Source organism: Petaurus breviceps, unplaced genomic scaffold, assembly GCF_028583685.1.
Source record: "Petaurus breviceps papuanus isolate PSGF00001 unplaced genomic scaffold, PetGlider_PUasm1.0 175, whole genome shotgun sequence".
NCBI lineage: Eukaryota > Metazoa > Chordata > Mammalia > Diprotodontia > Petauridae > Petaurus > Petaurus breviceps.
Window position 1 is genome coordinate 35,083,985 of NW_027185764.1, and position 14,163 is coordinate 35,098,147.

Here is a 14,163-nt window from a genome sequence, read left to right on the forward strand (position 1 = left end):
TTTAATAATCATTTTATTATCTTAATTGTGAATACTTTCATTTTTTATTTCTTAGAAAAGCAGTAATAGTAACATGTAAAAATGAATTTACTTTTCCATCCTTTTTATGGAAACAAAATAATTTTTAGCCATGGAAAAAATCATGCTTCAACATTTCCTAAGTCCTATGAAATTTGAAAAGTATGAAGCACTATAGAAAGGCAATATATTATTTAGAATACTTGCTAAGAGAAGATACAGACTTAAGGATTTGTTTACCACCTCACAGTGAATAAAATGAAAATGCACTATAATAAAATTTCTCTAACATTATTTGTCCTATGAACTGTATTCTAAGTGTGGTACTTCTATCGAGGAAATGGAATCATCCAGTAAGAATTGAAATAGACCTCAGATATTATCCAACCTTGCCATGTGAGTCCTATTTATAACAGCTTCAACAATTAGATATTGACTTCTAGTCAAAGGAAATCACTACTATAGGAAGCCCATTTCAGTTTTGGACAACTTTAATTTTTAAAATTGTTCCTCATATGAAAATGTAGTCTACTTACCTGTTGGCCCTAGGGTTGAGCAGAACAAGTCTACACATGATATTTCAAGTATTGTTAAATTTGAACACTTTTGGTGACTTTCCACAAGCCTAAATACTTTAGCTAAAAGCTAAATTCTCTAAGTTATATTCAGTTCCTCCATACAGTCCTTATATGACATGATTTTTGACCCCTGTACCATCCTCTTCACCCACCTTTGGATACCTTCCAAAGTGTCAATTACCCTTTTATAATACAGAAACTAGAACTATCCACAGTCTTCCAGATGTGACCTAAGTAGGACAGCGGGAGTAGTTATCTCCCTTTTTCTGGATACTATTCACTCATTCACCATTGTGCAAACATGTTAACTCAGTAATTCCTGTCCTTAAGAAGCATGTCATATACCTGTGAGAGGTATCCAGTATGAACACAGATAAGCATAATGCATGGTAAAATAAGGGGGGGGGGTGAAGAGAGAGACAGAGAGAGAGAGAGACAGAGACAGAGACAGAGAGAGAGAGACAGAGAGAGAGACAGAGACAGAGACAGAGACAGAGAGAGACAGAGAGACAGAGACAGAGAGACAGAGAGACAGAGACAGAGACAGAGAGAGAGAGCACACAAGTACATTAGCCAATGGGGACAGTAGGAAAGCTTCTATCAATTGATGTAGCACTGAGACCAGATTAGCTTTTTTGTCTTCCAAGTTATACTGATGATTCATATCATTAGACCTGTGATCCATTAGAATCAGAACATTAGATATCTTTTCATAAGAACAATTTTCTTCTCAAATCCTCCTCTCCCCCATGTTTCAGTTAATTTTTTTGAAACTCAGCACAGTTCTCCTCTTTCCTGTATTTCAATTTTGTCTTTTGAAATAACACTTTGGTCCTACAATGAAGTAAGTATCACCTTTGTGCCATTAGTAAATTTAATCAGAAATCAGATACAAAGCCCAAAGGCCCACAATGTAACCTAGACCAATTTCCTCTGACATTTTTTCACATTTCCTGAAATATTTATGCCTACAGAAGCCAGCATTCCTTTTTTCTTTAAAACTTACAAATCCAACAGAAATGACAAATTCACTAATCACATGAAAACTATGAATCATGAATCAAAGAAAAAAAACAAGCATTTCAAAATTTAAAACATATAGAGGATTTTATATCAAACAGTGTACTTCACTGCACATAATTTTTTAAATGTATTCTCAATGTAACAAAGTAGTGACAGAATTTCCTTTTGTATCTCCTTAATTTTTTCTCCTGTGCATTTTTAAATCTTTCATTGATTTTTCCTCCCTTTTTACAACCCTATCACTAATCACTAACTCACCTCTTTCCACAAGCAGAAATTCTCTCTTGTAACAAATAAGTATACTCAACAAAAAATGCATCAACAGCAATATCACTTTCAGGTCTGTATCCCAAAGAGACAGTAAAACAGTAAAAAGGTCTCATATATATATATATATATATATATATATATATATATATTATATGTATATATATATATATATAATATTTATAGCAGCTCTTTTTGTGGTCACCAAGATTTAGAAAATGAAGGGATGCCCATCATTTGAGGAATAACTGAACAAGTTGTGATATACGAATATAATATAATACTATTGTCCCATAAGAAATGATGAGCAGGTAGACTTCAGAAAAATCTGGAAAGCCTTACATGATCTGGTGTTAAGTGAAGTGAGCAGAAGCAGAAGAATGTTTGTAATAGCAAGTAAAAAGTAGTAGTTTGATGCTTGTTTCAGCTATTCAAGTGCCTTTGAGCCTGACCTTGGATTGTATCAAAAGTCTAGGCTGGAAACAGTATATATTGTGTTGCCCTTAATAGGCCTAAGGGAGTATAAAGACCTTCGCTGCCTTTAATAGGCCTAACGTAATCACCTGTAGGCCATGGTGGAAGGAGCTTGCCTAAAGAGAGGAACAGGAAGGGTGGAACAGGAAGGAGCAGAGTAGGGAAAACCTTGAAAAGAGCTGGGAGCTAGCAGGGCTAGAGAGAGAATGTTCATGATGTCAGCACTATGTTGTCCTATCTGTGTTAATGTTACTTTGTCAGAACCCTGCATTTTGTCTTTTGAAAGAGGACTTTATTGATGTTACAGAACTCCTGGAACTTTACTATTTATTTGTGTTTGATTTCTCAGACAGAAACCTTGTCTGTTGATTTTTGTTACTTTGTCAGAAAGCAAATTGAGAAAATAGTGCTGGCAATATGCATAAATATTGTAACTTTGTTTAGCTTAATGTATGAAATATTGTTGTAGTCCTGTTAAGCTTTGTTTTCCTAGAAACAGAAGCTGCAAAGAGCTTGGAGTGGAGCTGTCCCCATGAGCAGAGATATAGAACTGGAGCAGAGAACTGCCTATATGTGAATCTAGGCAGGAGTTGGGTGAATCCAGGCAAGAGCTGGGAACATTCACCCCATGGAGGAAGAGCTATAGGGTTTGGAAGCCAGTCTGTGGTCAAGATGAGAGAGGACTTTACATTGGATACTCTATATTGACTGAAGAGATGGTAATTTACTGTGACATAGGGGTAGATGGTATTTGTACTTTCTGCTACCCCTTAAGGACGATTGACTTAAGGATGATTAGAAGCCAGGTTAGAGTTAAGAGGAAGGAAGATATTACTTGGACACTCTGTATTGACTGAGAAGATTGTTATTTACTGTGACCTAGGGGTGGATGTTTAAGACTGTGTGGCCAACTTAGTAATAAGCTTTGTTATATTGTTGTGAATGTTGTGCTTTAGTTTCTTGAATGTTTCGCTGTATAAAGAGTTCACTATACCATGTGATTAGATCTTTAAAGTCATTCACAGCAGCAGTCCTCAGGTGAGCTGTTTGTGATTTACTTTACAACATTTTACACAGCAACAACAACATTGTGCAATGATCAATTTGATAGACTTATCTCTGCTTAACAATGCAAGGATCTAAGACAACCCCAAATGGCTCATGTTGGAAAATGCTATGCACATCCAGAAAAAGAACTATGGATTCTGAATACAGTTCAAAACATATTATTTGCTCTCTCTCTTTTGTTTCTTCTTTCTTGTGGTTTCTCCAATTGATTCTATTCTTTTTTGCAACAATTAATATGAAAATAGATTTAATTTGAATTTATATGTAGAACCTGCATCAGATTGCACACCATCTTTAGGTAGGGGTAGGGGAGGGATGGGGAGAAAATTTGGACCCCAAAATCTTATGGAAGTGAATGGTGAAAACTAAAAATAATTTTTTTAAGCAATTGGGGTTAAGTAACTTGTTCAAGGTTACACGGCCAGGTGTTTCTGGGTGGATGCTAAGTGTCTGAGACCAGATTCGAATCCCCACAACACTGGGGCTGGTGCTGTTACTCGCTGTGCTACCTGGCTGCCCCTACAAACAAATTTTTAAAAAATGCACCAACAGGTTGTCCATATCTGAAAATATGTCTCATTCCATACTTCTAGTCCATTACTTTTCTATCCTTTTTCTTAAGTCATTAGTTAATACATAGAGTTCTGAAGCCTTTCAAAGTTAACTATTTACTTTAGTATAATTATTTTGTAAACTGTTCTGATTGTCTTCATTTAAACCCTCCATCAGTTCATGCATATCTTTCCCAGTTTTCTCTGAATCTTTCATATTTGCCCTTTACTATGGTGCAATAATATTGAATTTCATTCACAGACCACATTTTTAGCCATTCTGTAATGGGAATGTAAATTTGAAGATCTTCCCTGCCCCTAGGCTAAAGTGCACCGAGAGCATGGGGTGGGAGGCTTGTTTTTCAGTAGATACTTCTTGATTGGCCAGTGAGTCAATAAGGTTGTTATATTCTCTGAGCCAGGAGAAGGCTATATAAGCCCTGATGTGTAGCTTTGTTTTGGGGCTCACTTTGAGAAGTGTTCTGTGATCTGATATGGATTCTGAGAAGCCGTTGTCCAGAGCCCCCCAGCTTTAAAAACCCAGATGTTGAAACCCAGATGTTGATTTGGTATGGATGTAATGATTGGACAGTTTGGAAAGCTGTCTACTTGATCTGTTTCTCTGACTTGATAATTCTGTCTGTGTATTCTGAAGTTCGGGATGCTGACCTTTTTCCCCTGAGCTAGGTAAATGATACATGTTTGACTGATTAAAGTAAGCTTGTTAACCCATTTTGAGTTGCTTTCCTTTATCAAAGCAGATCCAAGAACCTGTGTGAGCAGCCACCCTAGGGATGCTGGGGTGCTTGCTGCTACACATTCACCAAGTAAAGAGTAGCCACTTTGGTGCCCAACGGCCAGTATTTCCTAGAAAACTTATCACAACAGAAAAAGTGATCATGTAACACATCTTTTAGAGGAACAAGTCATACCAAAGTAGTGGAAAGCTGAGAAAATCTCATTCTCTCAATCGTTGCCATATTTCACAAAAGAAGTACTAATGATGGCATCAACTGAGTGAGGGGAATGGGGCACAATACAGCATGGAGGAAAGGAGTGTAGCTGGCACCTCAAAGAGCATTCTTGGACCTGCCTAGAAAAACCTCAGTGCCAGATTAGGTTATCTCAGAAATGTAGGAAGCAGCCTTTTTAAATTTAGGACTGATTCAAATGGTAAGTTTTGCAGAAGCTGCAGTTAAAAAAAGTAATTAAGAGCATATCAAAGGGGATATTTATCAGGGAGACAATAAAAAGTTATATAGTTTCTATCACATACCAGGCACTGTGTTAGGAACTTTTTACACATATTATCTCATTTGATCCTCACAACAATCCTTCAAAGCAAATGCTATTATTATCCCCATTTCAAAGTTGAGGAAACTGTGACAAAGTTTAGTGACTTGCCCAGTGTCACATGGCTAATAAGTATCTGAGACTAAATTTGAATTCAGATTTTCCGGATTCTAGACACAGTGCTCTATACACTATACAATCTAGCTACTGTTACTCATCTTTGACACAGACAGTTCAGAGAGGACAGGGAAAGATATTGAAAATATTGTAAAAAATGTAGTTGTTTTTGACTGTGACCCAGACTTTTAATCAGCCAAGCCCTTAAGTGGTATGGAGGTTATGCAATCTATCCCCTTTATTTTATAGATGAGAAAAGAGGTTCAAGTCCCCTGAATTCATGCCTAATCAACCTCCAGTGTTTTACTGGTTGCCCCAGTCCTGTGCCCTACCCACCTTCTGGCTCCTTCACAGAGCCACATCCAAGAGTCCCTAAAAAATCCTTCCTCACCTGTGATCTTCACTCTTGTAGCTTATGACACACAAAAAAAAATGCATTGGTAATTTAGGTATGATGGTCATGTGACTTGAACTTATGCTGAAGTCAGTCATTCCTATTGTCATGGCTGGTATCATCCAAGTGGACTGGGAGCCAACTTTGCCATCAGCATTGTAGGGAATGTTCATTTTCTGGGGATAACACAGCATCTCTAGTTATTCATTTGCTCAGGTATCTCATTTATATGGCTTGATTGGGGCACTCATTCTCTTTCTTTGCTTCCCACCCCTCTAATTCTTACCCCATGCAGCTCCAAAGTATGGTATAAAAACCTATCTTAAACCATCACCATCTGTCCTCATGTGCTCCAGAACAAATGGCCTGACACTAGGTACAGGTGGTAGTTGGTCTTGTAAATGTCAGATATCTTAGTGACTCTTCTATTTGGGTCTCTCCACACTGGATTGAATACTACTCCCTGGGCCCAGGCTAAGCTGAGGCCACTTTGAGCCAGAGAGGTCACAGAGAAATTCCCTAACCATTTTCTATTAGTAGTCTGTATATTTAGAAGCATTAAAATTTCAATTTTTCTCTTCATTGAATGTTTATTCCTAAAGCTTTTATATGTTGATAACATTCACAGGGCAAGAATTTTAAATTTCCAAAGCTATATGTGAATCTTATTTATAGGTGTATTATTGTACTTTGAGGTTCAGTGTAAAGTGTTGAGAATTCCTTAGATGTTATAATTTGAAGTTCAAGCCTGCTATTGTATCTTGATATTATTTAGAGTTGTATAATGTGAACACATAGAGAATACATACTTCCAGTGCTGCTGTGGCACTGGATCAGGCTCAAAAGTGATATTCTTGAATGAAACACATACTTTAAAGACCATTTGTATAAGACTCTCCTCATTGGTGATGTCTGATTTTACTAAAGGGTTCCACCCCAGAGGGGTAAAATTGGTGAGAATTTGGGAAACATTCCTGATTTTCTAGCTTCCAGGTTTAATAAGGGAGGCATAGGGGTCAATATTCTAAAAAGGTCACTAAAAGGAAAGACAGACTAAGGGAAGAAGCAGATATGTAGAGGAGTCAGAACTTTGATCATTTCTGTATCACCAGCTCACTATACTAGAAACTCTGGGTAAACTCACCAAAGAGATGAGATTTTGGTTGAGCTATCTTTCTCCCAATGGGAGAGTTTGTTCTTTCTCTGATTTCTTTGATTTTGTAAGAGTGCTCATTATGCAATTGGAATTTCAAGGCAAGGTAGACCTTGGATAGATAGCTTGGGGCATTCTTGCCCACTTAAGGGATAACAATCAGGAGTGCAGCTGAAACCCATAAATTATGTCCCCAAGACTAACAATGTTTAAGGAAGGAGACAAATATAGTTCTAGCTCAGTATTCCCTTTCTCAGAGTGGCCAAGCTTCTGGCCCCATCTCCTTGCTTTCCTTACTGGAAGGCATTAAAATCTCCCTTGGAGAAGGAGGGAAGGAGAAAGGAAAATCTAGTGGCATCCTTTCTCACCACATCAAGACAGAACCATGTAGATACTCAAAGACTACATAGGCACACGATATAGCAAATATTCTACACAAATAAAATTCTCATTGAGAAATAGTGAAAGGGGTGGCCAGGTAGCACAGTGAGTAAGAGCACTGGCCCCAGTGTCGGGATGACCTGGGGATCAAATCCGGGCTCAGACACTTAGCACCCACCCAGAAACACCTGGCCGTGTAACCTTGAGCAACTTACTTAACCCCAACTGCTTTAAAAAATTGTGAAAGAAAGAAAATAGTCCCGGAGAAAGTATAAAAAGATTTGCTCAAAGTTATATAGGCTATAAATGATAAAGTAAGGATTTATCCAATTCCTTTATTTCCAGTGATATTTCTACTACTACTATGCTGCCTCTTGTATGATTAATTGTCCAACTAGTCATATAAGGCTTCCCCAGGAACACAAACACCTCAAGAGGACACAGAGAAAGTTGTCCCAAAATGTTTTTGTATTAAGTGCTCAAGAAGTGTTTGTTGAATGGATGAATAAAAGAAAAAAAATATATGAAGTTCTGGAATATTTTGTTATTAGATTTAATTGATTAAATTATGCCTAGCTTTTAAAAAATATTCAAAGTATTTTCAGGATTCAAGTAAACCTTTTAAATGCATATAAAATTTATATATATCATATATAATGATAGATATGATACATAAATATATAAAATTTAAATAACTAAGAGAAAAATAAATCAGTAGTATGTTCTTTTGTTTTTATGAGCTTGGCAGAAACTTGAAGCTTTTTTTGAAACTTTTAAGAATTTAAATAAATCACTGTCTCAAGAGAACTTAAAGGTAATATAAGAGACAGTGTAGAGGGCTGGAAAGAGCTCTGGACTGGGCACAAGAGGACTAGGTCATAGTCACCAGTGCCATGTATTAGCTGTGCAACCTGCACTGGCCACTTTACTTCTCTGATTGCTTGTCTACATCATGGGCATATTCATATTTGCTTGGCAACAGTTACAGAATTATTGTGATGATCAAGGAATACTCTTTACAAAAAGTGCTTTCAAAATAATAAGGTTCCATGGGTGTAAGCAATTTTTTATAGCTTACTTGCTTCCAGGTGTTTGTTGTCCTTTAGCAATCATCACCTAAAATCTTGCTCCTGCACAATCTCTGCTTCTTTGGTTTTTGTGACACTAGTCTCCTCTGGTTGTCTTCCTACCTATCCAATGACTCAGCTCATTTCATGTTCACTAAGAATATCTCCTCCAAGGCTCTGTCCTGGGCCTTCCTCTCTCTAACATCTACATGGGGGGGGGGGAGTACCTGTGGTCTCAAGGCCACATGTGGCCTTCTAGGTCCTCAAGCATGGCCCTTTGACTGAATCCAAACTTTAGAGCAATGGGGCCTTTTGACTGAGTCCAGGTTTTACAGAACAAATCCCTTTATTAAGGGTTTTTGTTCTATGCAGCTTGTATTCTGTCAAAAGGCTGCACTTTAGGACCTAGCAGGCCACATGTGACCTCAAGAGTACAGATTCCTCACCCCCCAATTCTATACTATCTTACTGAGAGAATTCACGAGCTCTTTTGAGTTCAATTGGTGTCCCACGTGAGCTGACTTCCAGATATCTATTTTCCAGCTCTGTTCTCTCCCCTAAGTTTTAAGAGTCCGACAATACCAACTCTATATTGGACATTTTGAACTAGATGTCCAATAGACATCTCAAACACAACATATACAAAAACTCATCATCTTTTCTCTGAAACCAACACTTCTTACCAAAGTCTCCACTATAGCTCAGAGTAACACCCTCTTGCTAATCACTCAGGTTCCCAACTACGTGTTATCCTTAACATTATACTTTCCCTCACTGTATTTATATAATCAGTTGTCAAACCATGGCATTTCTACCTTCCCAACATCACTAGCATTGGTGGTTTTTTCTCCATGCACACAACCACCACCCTAGTTCAGGTCCTCATTGGTTCACCTCATTGGTCCCTCTTCCTTTAGTCCTTCCACACTCCAGTCTATCCTGAAGCTTTATATTACCTCTATGATCAAGTGTAAATGCTTTTGTTTCACCTTTACAGCTTTTCACTACCTGGGTCAACCCTGCCCAGATTCCTTATCCATTTTTCTATTCTCATATTCTATGGTCTAGCACACTGGCCTTTTTGCTGCTCCTCACACGTGAACATCTCTCTCCTATTTCTTTGCCTTTACATAGATTCAATTTCTATGTCTCTCTCTCTGATTCTGTTTCTGTTTCTCTGTCTCTCTCTGTCTGTTCTTTTGTCTCACTCTCTGTAATATTTCCTTCAAGATTCAATTCAATCACTGCCTTCTTCATGAAGCCTTTTCTGGTCCCCTTCTTAGCCTCTGTTCCAAGGTTACCTTGGATATGCTTTGCTATATGTCCACAGGCTCTTTCTCTGTGTATAGTCTGTGCCTAGAAAGCTACCCTGCACCTCTTAGGCTCTTAATAAATAAATGTTATGGATTGATTGATTTAAAAACCTGAAATCCATAACCTTGGTTATACCATGCTAAGAACAGTGCCTGGCACATTTGCTATGTAAATGTATTTTCTATTCCCCTCTATTATTCTTTGTAATCTAGTCAACACTTTCTGATGATCATCCTCAGTTGATTTAAATATTTTAACCATATAAAACCTTCCACTGGCTTTAATTCCAATGAGAGGCGACGAAATTTTGCTTATATGATAATTCAGTTGTAATATATATGAGGAGAAACATGAAATCTGTACATATGTATAACTCTGCTATGCTTTAAAATAGCATATCATAATTGGACTTCTCTTAAAGATTACTTTCCTTTTCCTTTAATCCGAGGAAAAATAAAACATATATGTAGAAAGGTGACTAGTGAGCTCCTTGGATCCTTCATTCCCTCCCACAAAAAACATCCCTTATTTCTACCACACTTGACCTTGTTCACACTTTTAAATTTAGCTATTTCTTTTCCTTTATCCCTCAGTTGCTATGATTAAGAAGACTTTGGATTCCCAAAAGCCTCTGCTATATTTTTTTTGAACTGGTTAAAGTGATCAATCACCTTGCTATTTCTTTTCTAAAAGTATCAATAGCTCTTCTACTCAATGGCAGTATCATTTTGTGTCACAGTCAGAAATCTTGGTTTGCAAAGTCTAAAAATTCATGTATGGATTAATAAGTATAACTTCAACACATACATCTCAAAGAAGGTTGTGAAAAATCATATTATTCTAAGCCATAAAATCCATAAGTGTCATGTAAAAATGAGACTTCTTCACTATATACTTCACAACTTTCTGTTTATTCTGGATAAACAGTGGAAAATCTACTCATTTCAAATGGTTGAATTAATTATGAGAATTTTTGGAGCAAAATTTCCAGGACAAAAACTGCTATTGAGGAAAAAGGCACTCTTAAGGACCTGAGTCATTCTTTCTGCTGCTCTCCTTTGATGATGATGATGAATGTTTTATTGGAGAAAAAGATGTAACTACTGTTAAGGCATATAGGCATATATACTTGTTAGTATATGGGTCAGTTCAAATTTTCAACTTTTCATATACATAGCCAAAATAACTTCATTTTGGCACTTAGCATACGTAAACGTGTTTCAATACAGAGAAAGTCATTTGTCCTTATGATTAACAGTTATACAGAGCTCTAAGTTTTGCAAAATACTGCATAAATATCTCATTTGTTTCTCACAACAATCCTGGGAGATAAGTGTCATTTACTATACTGATTTTACAGATTAGGAAACTGAGGCAGACAGAGGTTGAGTGATTTGTCCAGTGTGATACAGCTAGTTAGTGTCTTAGGCAAAATTTGAATTCAGGTCTTCCTGACTTCAGGTCTAGATCTCTAACTGCAGTGCCACCTGACTACCTATTTATTCATTCATTAAGTAAACATCAGACAAATCCTACATGATGGATAGTGTAAAGTATTGCATAATGAGTCAGCATTTGCGTCAAGAAGACAGTTTCAAATCCTGATTCTAAGAGATACTGGCTTTATGATACTTGGCAAATCACTTAACTTGTCTCTTACATCTAAAACTCTCTCTTCTTATCTCCACCTCCACCACCATTCCCTGGCTTTCATCCAGTCTCAGCTAAAATCTGACCTTACTCTGTTATTATCTTGAATTTATCACACACACACACACACACACACACACGTGTCTGTGTGTGTGTGTGTGTGTGTGTGTGTATTAGACTATAAGCTCCTTGAGAGCAGGAAAGGTCCTTTGCTTTTTTTTGTTTACTCATTTTTAAATGAATAAATCCTTGTAAACCCTTAATCAGTGCAGATTGACTTACTCTTCCAGTGCCCCCAGGCAAATTTCTAAAACTATAAATTGCTGAGCTATAGTTTAGAGGAAGTTTCCTCTCTGATAAAATCACAAGTCCAATTCACTCCCCCTAAAAATAAAAATGACAATCACTGTAATTGCTAGTGAGAGAGAAGAAAAAGAAAGAAAAAAAGGAAGAAAAGAAAAGGAGGAAAGAAAAAAGGGAAGATAGGAAGACATAGGAAGTACAGAAGAAACAAAGAGAGAGGAAAGAAGGAAGGATGAGAGAAAGAAAAAGAGAAAGACAAGGAGAGAGAAAGGAAAGGAAAGAGAGAAAAAGAATGAAAGAAAGAAAAAAAGTATCTCCTTTGTGAAAAGTTTTAAGAGCCTAAGATGTTTCTGTAGAGGGACAAGGAAAGAATGAAAAACATATTTTATACAGCATATTTAAATATCATGAACTATTTATTTTCCTCAAATGAAAAATAGTGAATAACTTTTGCTATACTCTTGTTAAATGATCAAAACTGAAACTTTCTGAACATTTGAAAAGAAAGGAGAAAACTCAAAACAATCTCACATTGTTGTTAACTCATATGAACAAAAGCTACCACTGGTTCCAATACAGAATGCAGCTTCTGCTAAGATTTGAAAAACAAACAAAAAAAAACAAACAAAAAACAACTTGAACACTATATTTTTAAAACTTTTTTTTTATGGGAGAAAGGAATACAGGGTTTCCTTTACTACCCTTCCAATAAAGGTATTAATGTAAATTCTGATATTTATGAATATAATTCACTATCATTCTTTAAATTAAGTACATAAAGGGAGTCCCAAAATTTTTGATGTGCAGGATACCCTCTATTAAAACATGACCTTAAAATTCAATAAAAATCACCAAGATATGCATAAAATCTCAAAATTAATGTTAAAGTGCCACTTTTCAACTTTTGAAAAAATTTAAACTTGGGGCAGCTAGGTGGTGCAATGAATAGAGCACTAGCCCTGGAATCAGGAGGACCTGAGTTCAAATCTGACCTCAGACACCTAACACTTACTAGCTGTGTGATATTTGGCAAGTAACAGACCCAATTACACTACCTTCTGCCCTCCAAAATATATATTTAAAGTCAAAGAAAATTAGATACAATAAAAACCCTCTTTTAGATGAACATATGAACATAACTTAAAGTTAAGAATTCAAAGACTTGTCTTCAAAGAAAAGTAGACAACTTATTAAGGTTAGACAAATTATTGCAATTTGTAAGTATAGTATGTAACACTTGCTTTTGAAAAGAAGAAGCTTAAGCTGAATAAGTTAATTGAGATAACCAATTTTTCTTATGCTGGTTTATTGCTCATACTTCAATATCATGATTCTTAGAGTTATAGAACTTTAATTTCTTTCTTTATAAGTAAAATGAAGAAATATTATACACAGCTAAATTTTATTCACTACTCAGGGTAAGCTTGGCTACCATGGGGTCCACTAAAGATCTGACTTAGAATGTTGTCTGTGGGATTTGCAATGCCCTAGAAACTTGTTAGATTGATAAATAATTTGTTACAGCTGCCACTAAGCATAGAGAATATGGAAGCTTGATGGTCATCTAGAGCTTTGAGCATGGGAATCCATTTTCTCTTGGCACTCTTCATGCCTAAATCATTTTCTATTATGAATAGCATAAACAGTGGACAATCTGAATCATGTTTACCCCCATTTTAGAAGCCAAGTTCCCTGTTTGATATAACTAAATGTTCCCTTTTCAATTATCTTTTATCTTGTTTCAATTATCTTGTTTATACCTTTTTGCGGATGGTCAAATTATCTCTGCTAGAGTTTTTGGCTGATGAGCTGAAGACTCATTTTTGGAAGCTTAAATAGTAGAAACATAATGGGATCAAATATAAATTCAAAGTTCCTGATTTTCTCAAAACCAACAGAAAATATTATTTAAAGTTACTTATTTGCCCAGTATTTGGAATCCAGGAAATTATTCTAGATATGTTGCTGTTTGGATGAAAAAACATCTACATTTCTTCCAAATAGAAGGTATATCTAAAATTAGTTCCTTTTAGAACCAAGTAATATTTTTGATGTGATTATGATGAATTTATTTTTGTAGGTGCTCAATAGTTCTGATACCAATTTCTCAAACACCTTGAATTTAAGAGAAATTTGCTAACATATTTTAAAGATCAATAGACATGAATGTTTCAAAATTGAAGGTGATGGATTTGATGATCTCTAATGTTACCTCCAGTGCCAACTTTCTATGATTTCATCGTCAAGGGCGGGCAAAGTCACATATTGAATCTCTATTAATATGTTATAACCCATGTTTACTACTTCCTTCAATGTTAAACCCTCTCCCCCCAAGATTCATCAGCTCTCTTTCTTGACACCTCTATTATCAGATTAAGTCCTTCTGCCTTTATCACTTTGTCTTTCATTAACTCGTGAAAGTATCTGTGTGTCATGGCAGCTTTTGTGAGTATATAGAACCTAGAACAGGGTCCTTCTAACATGGAGTTGTTGCTTAATTGTTTCTGTTATG

General features: G+C 36.2%; 1 protein-coding gene across 3 annotated transcripts in view; it reads right to left on the bottom strand.

Moving 5' to 3' along the window:
- Nucleotides 1-14,163, bottom strand: part of EDIL3 (EGF like repeats and discoidin domains 3) — a 629,193-nt gene that overhangs the window by 152,739 nt on the left and 462,291 nt on the right. The gene's annotated exons all lie outside the window — the stretch shown is intronic.